The sequence below is a fragment of the Tupaia chinensis genome, unplaced genomic scaffold (assembly GCF_000334495.1).
Source record: "Tupaia chinensis unplaced genomic scaffold, TupChi_1.0 Scaffold000098_3, whole genome shotgun sequence".
NCBI lineage: Eukaryota > Metazoa > Chordata > Mammalia > Scandentia > Tupaiidae > Tupaia > Tupaia belangeri.
The window spans coordinates 2189125-2195477 of record NW_006159562.1 but is presented as its reverse complement, the minus strand read 5'-3'; the positions used below and the strand labels follow the sequence as shown (position 1 = coordinate 2195477).

At 42.8% G+C, this 6353-nt stretch overlaps 1 protein-coding gene across 1 annotated transcript in view; it reads left to right on the top strand.

Annotated features, from left to right (window-relative positions):
• The first annotated feature begins 34 nt into the window (after positions 1 to 34).
• SMAD1 (SMAD family member 1) overlaps positions 35 to 6353 on the top strand; it is a 103467-nt gene continuing 97148 nt past the window's right edge. The window contains exon 1 of the mRNA XM_006143472.3: positions 35 to 276. The gene's annotated coding sequence lies outside the window, so the exon portion shown is untranslated. The remainder of the gene's footprint in view (positions 277 to 6353) is intronic.

Below are 6353 nucleotides of genomic sequence, written 5' to 3'. Positions count from 1 at the left end.
CGGACGGTGGGGGCGGTGGGTGTGAGACAGACGGGGGCTTGTTTTTCTAGTCGCTCGCCGCGAATTTACGAAGGCTTCCAGGGAGAGGGTTTCCTTGATGTGCTGGAGGGAGGGAGGAGCAACACACGCCTGCCGGATCTCACAACTGCTGCAGCGGCGGCTTTTGTTTATTTGGGGTCACTTGCGATTTTTAAATGCACTACAAGTAAGGCGCTTTCCGTCTGAAGATCGAGGCCCGTCTCAGAGCCAGCTCCCGAGGAAGCACCGTTTTTTTTCGTGAGTGCGGTGACAACCGGCCTTTTCCTTTCCCCTCCTGTCCGCTCCTTTCCGTGGGATCTGAAGTTTCCAAGTATGTAGAGTGATACAGAGTTGCATGATTTCTGTGACGTCTTCAGGTCGCTGAAACTTAGCGGCTAAATCAGAGAATGCCTTTATTTCGGAAGCTCTCTCGCTCTAATCGCCTGCCGTGGATGACATGCCCACACTTTACTAACACGTGAGGAAACTGTTCCCTGCTCAGGTGGATTTTTGTCATCTTGTTTAGAATGACCACCTTAAATTGTACTGAGAGTAAGGTGAGCTGGTCTGAGAACCACTGTTTAGAAAGAATGGAGACAGAACCAGTATCAGCGGCCCCAGCAGTTTGCAGTTGGTATGAATATGTTTGCATCAGTGTTATTCTGATGTAGGTGCCAGGCCTGAGAATGCTGGACTGATGAAAGTGTTTGTCCTGTCCCCTCCCTCCCTCTTTGCCATTTGCAGTTATTTGATATTTCTGTGCAGGTGGTGTACCATTTGTGTAATACTGTAATTCTTAGGAAACTGTAACCAGGGTCATGAGATGATTTTCTGGAGGTGGGCGATGCTTGAGGTTCTGGGGGGATCTGGACAGGATCGAGTTTCTTCCAAGGGTAGAGATTCGTCCTTGATTTAGATTCTACCCGTCCAACCATAGGTATGTAACCAAATACATTTTTCCTTTTCCAGTATCTTTGGTTTTATAACCTTGAAGAGCTAATGACTTCTGTATTTTAGAGATATGACAGTTTTAGGCAATTAGGAATGTCATCCTCTTTAGGCCTCTTGGAATTTAAATTTCCCCCCAAGTTTATTAATGTATTAAGAGGAAGTCTCATTTTCCAACTACATTTATTACAATTTTTTGACTAAAAGCTAAACTTCAGTTTGTCATTTCAATGTCTAGCAATTCTGGTTCAAGATAAAATTTAATGGGCAGCTAGGTTGGAAAAAGAATAAACCGGAGTGTAATTAGGCGAGTGTCTTGAAGCTGCAGTAGCCTACCTAATCAAGGCCAAGTCGTGTGTGTCTAAAAGATCTCATCTGTGTAGTCTTACAAGGCTAATGGAGGCATCATTGAGGCTTTATAAATAATGTAAGTTGTGTATAATGTCGAGTCTCCAGAGACAGCAGAGAAAGCATCATTACCAGCCTTTTCAACCTGCTTGAGATCTTAAATTGATTTACAGCACTGAACTGGTGCAAAATGATACATCAGGATGACATGGGGTCAGCCTGTAAAAGTCTATGATGTCAGCCTGTTAGTTCAGTCATCATAATTAAACCGTATTACAGGGGCAGCTAAGCAGTAGTCTGGCGTTAGGCTTCAGATCCGGGAGGTTCATGCATTTGGTTTAGGGTGGAAAGGCCGAGATGGCCAGCTCTCTAAAAGAGGAAAAGAGCTATGAGTGTCTGAAAAATAATTGAAGATAAATGCAGAAATAGTCTGCATCGTATAAGTAGCTTTCTCTTTGGTGGCGGAGAAATAGATGCTTTGGCAGTGCTGGTAAGACCTTCGCAGCTCTGATGCACGTCCTGAATCATGCTTCCCATGAACTTGAATTTAACCTGGCCTTCGGGACCTTCCGGAATAGTAGAGTACCACATACTTCCTGTCTCTGATCCTTCTATTAACAGTTCGCACTGTATTGACATGTTATTTCTTTAGACATAGTTAACTAGTCGTCTGAAAACAAAGATAACCTGAACATTTGAATAATTCAGGAACAGAAAACCCCTGGTGTTTGCTTGAAAGTTCTGGCAACTCATATCTCATTTAAGCTTCCAAACGTCCCTAAGTGCTGTTCTTACCACATTTTACAGGTAAACTGAGGCCAGAGTAATTCAGGATAGTCCCTCAGGCTGCATAACTAACTACTCAGCGGTGAGGATTTATAATCATAGGTGGGTATGAATAAGGGAGTCTGACCCTAGAGCCTCATTTTTTTTTTTTTTGAGAAGTTTTTGCAATAGGGCTTGTGCGCTCACCAGAAAGACAGAGAGAGACAGGAAGCGAGAAATCACCCCCTAGGGGGACTGGCCATGCCACAGTGTCTTCTGCATTCTCCTCTCAGGATCTTGCGCATGCACCGCACATGCCCGGCATGAGTTTTAAGCCACTGGATCCAGGACTCGAACCATGGTCGACTACATGGGAGTCCAGCGACTAGCCATTACACCAACTGCTGGCCTCCCTAGAGCTTCGTTTTTTAAGTGTGTTTTTTAGTTTTTCATCTAGAGTACATCTAGTCACTGTTTTGGTGTGCTTTACTATGCCAGTATAGACGCGATACTGCTTTTCTTTTCTTTTTTTTTTTTTTTTTGAGAGATTTTCACTGTAGGGCACGTGCGCTCGCCAGACAGACAGAGAGAGACATAGAGACAGAAAGCGAGAAATCACCCCCCAGGGGGGATGGTCACACCGCAATCCCTTCTCCTCCATTCTCCTCTCGGGATCTTGGGCACGCACGCACACGCGCCTGGCGTGAGTTTTAAGCCACCGGGTCCGGGACACGAACCGTGGTCGACTACGTGGGAGTCCAGCGACATAGCCATTACGCCAACTGCTTGTTCCCGATACTGCTTTTCTTATTTAGGCCTTTAGATAAATTTGCCCTCTTAGGCTTTTCTGGGCTGTCTTCTCTTACTGTCCTCCTGTAAGCGTTTAAGAAAGAAAACACCGTTTTAATACTTAGACCTAAGTCGTACGTAATTTGAAGAGTAAGTGGTAAATGAAAGTGTGCATTTCAGAGCCACACTAGTTTGATCTCTGCCTTGGTGCACAACGTCCCCCATGTCCCTGTTGTGTTTTTCTGTATTATCACAAGCCGATGGTTGTTCTGGTCGTTCAGTGTATCCCTCTTACCAAATTCGCCTGCCTTCCCTGAGTGGTTTAACCCTGTCCCTTCAGATGAGGATAGTTCATTGCAAATTCCTCCAGGATTTAAAAATAGATTTAATGTGTACTTTTGTGCAGTGTCTTACAAATCGGTTCTTTCATCTTTTCTTGGTCAGGGCTGTTTGAGACTCCGATGACACTATGGATCCTATATCTTCTCCTCTCATCCTCCTGTCCAAAGACACCCCTATGCCCGGGTGAGACAGTGTACACTAAGTACTCGAACCACGTGATCTCTCAGGTCATGGCCATCCGCAGAACTGCCATGCCGAGCGCTTTCGTAAACATCGAGATTTGTAATTTCATTTACGGAGGTAGAGATATGTAGTGTTAAAAGTTGCTTTACAGATTTTCTAATCTGGTTGGTTCATATCAAGATGAACCATCTGAGAACCAGGGAAGATAACTTGTTTAAAGTCACTGGTGTAGTGAGAAGAGGGAAAGCCAGCACCTGGATCCCTCCTGGTGTTAAGTGGTGTTTATTTGTTTTTCCTACCCACTCACTCGATTCCAGAGACTTTGCCTGGAGCATATGCTGTGTGTTCTGTGTTCTGGGAAGGGGAGAAAAGAAGAATTTAGAGGGTGCGATACTGACTTTTTATACCTAACATTGTTTGAGCTAAGTTGGAATCAAGTCTGACAACTGTTAGAGGTGTATTTGATTCTTGCAGATTGAAATTGATTTTTTTTTTTCATTTTGGAATTGGAAAAGAAGAACCCTATGCTTAATTTAATCAATGGGACTTCATTAGAGAATGGGAGATCCAAGATTGCACCAAGTTCAGATAAAATCAGGCAGTTCTGACATGCAGGGAAATACATGGATCTCCCCCTTTGAGTCTCAAAAACAAACCACTTTCCGACCAGAAGCTACAGTTTGGGGCATTTAGGGAAGGAGTTAGGGCAGCATAGGGAGAGAGTTGGAAAGGTCTGGGGAGAAAATGATCAGTAGAATGTGAAAAGGTGGAAAGAATTGTCATTAAGTCATAAAATGATTTAAAGGTTGGTAAAATGTTCTGGTACCTCTACATGTGATTTCCCTTCCCCCCCCCCCCCCCCTTAAGACAGGATCACATTGTGTTCACAGTCCTGCCTCAGTCTTCCGAGTAGCTGGGACTATAGGCGTGTGCCACCACTCCTGTCTCTTTCAGATAGGGTCTCACTGTATTGCCCGTTCCAGCCACAAGCTCATGGTCCTCCTGCCTCAGACTTGCAGGCTGCGGAGATTACAGGCCTGTGTCTCCATGCCTGGCCATTTAACTTGGACCAGGAATAGAACCAGGCCTCCCATCTGGGTCTAACCTGTGGGCCACGGTGTCTTGGCAGCGCACACCACTGTGACTGGGCCTGGTTTTACTTTTTGGTCCCAAGATTGCAGGGTGTGCTTTGATAACAAATAAGATCATCCCTTTTTGCCCCAAACACTGACATTTCCTGTTTCTCTATATTCTTTTTTCCTCCTGTTCTCTGGTAGTACAACTGTTCAGTCTAAATTTAGTGATCAGTCATTTGATTTGCGGCAGAAATCCCTAAAGTATTTTTTATGTGTACTCTGCCATAGTTTCTTTTAAAAAGAAAAGAAAAAAGGCAAAGTGAAGTAGCACAAGTGTAATTAAAATCTAAATTAAAATACTCATTTTGGTGTGCAGTAAGATAGTATCGGTTTTAGAGATGCACAGTGTGTTCTAAAGGTAAAAGAGTAACGTGTGCTATTGTTGCTGGCTGACTTGCAGAGATGGGCAGATTCTCTAGAACATTCATTTGCATAAGGGAAGGCATCTCCCAGGCAGGAAACGCCTAAACTTTCATAAACTGTTCAACTCCGGTTACCACATCAATTTTAGAAAGGTGCTGACAACCACAATATTCGAACATTGTATCATCTGTAATTTTTATTGTAAGCTAAAATTCAGAACTTCAGAGACTCTTTTGAAACTATAACATCACACGTTTCTTTTTTAAAGAATTATTTTATCTAACTTATTTATTTATTTATTTTATTTTGACCAGACAGAGACAGAGAAAAAGAAAGTGAGAGGGCAAAGCCACCAGGTCTAGGACTCAAACCGTGGTGGGCCATGTGAGACTACAGCGTCCTTAGCCATCGTGCCACCTGCCAGCTCCAGCATCAAACCCTTTAAGGTGAAAGGGAACTTTTGCTTGGCGATTCTCCCAAATCACTTTGCTCAATTTCTAGTGTTCAGAAAAGGAGCCTTGTTCTCGGGTAAGAACCTCGGTCTGTGGTATGGTTTCTTAAAACTGATTTTTTGAGACGAGTCTGAATTTAGAGAAAAGACACCTATACACATTAACAAATGTTAATTATGCATCTATATGCTTTAGTGCTCAGGATGTAAATGAAGGTTTAGTACGTCATGTTTGAGAAATGGGATACAGGGGTCTGTCTGTTGGTTAAAAATATATTTCATGTGCAATTTTTAATGCTTTATTTGTAGTTTCCTCTTAATTTTAGGGCTGTTGTACTATAGATACTTGTTCTATGATCTCAGATTGTTAGAGTATAGTTACTCAAACTATTCATTCATTTTCCTCTCCTTGTGCTTTTTGTGGTTTCTTTGCGGTATACTTATGCAAAGTGGGAGTATTTCAAACCTTTATAGTTTTTTTGTTTGTTTGTTTTGGTTTCAAACACCACAAGAAAAAAAAAAGGGAACTAATTATCTTTCAACTATTATAATTAGGTATTACATTAAGTCATTATTCATTTAGCTGAACACAAGATCTTTTGTTTAAATGGAAAGAAAAAATGTTTCTTTTTAAAGGAGGAAGGATAGTATGTTTCTTTTTTATTTTTGATGCAGTATTGTAAGTATGTGCTTCATTCGTTCCCTGAATATTTACTTGTTTTCGGAGACTCAGTAATTAGTGAGAAGGCACAAAAATGAAAATTAAGTGCAACTACTTTGTAAGAGTTGTTGCAAAGTAATGTAGGAGTCGGAGGTCCAGACAGCCCCGAGACTGACGGGTGCGGAAGGACACGTGGGTTTGCACAGGCAGAAGGGGAGGACATGTAGGTGCAGGGAAGTCGTTGCAGGGAAATGCAGGTGGTGGACATGCTTGTTGAGTGTCTCTGGAGCTGCATTGGCCAGTAGAACCTACAGTGATGGAGATATTCTGGGTCTGTGCTAACCCACGT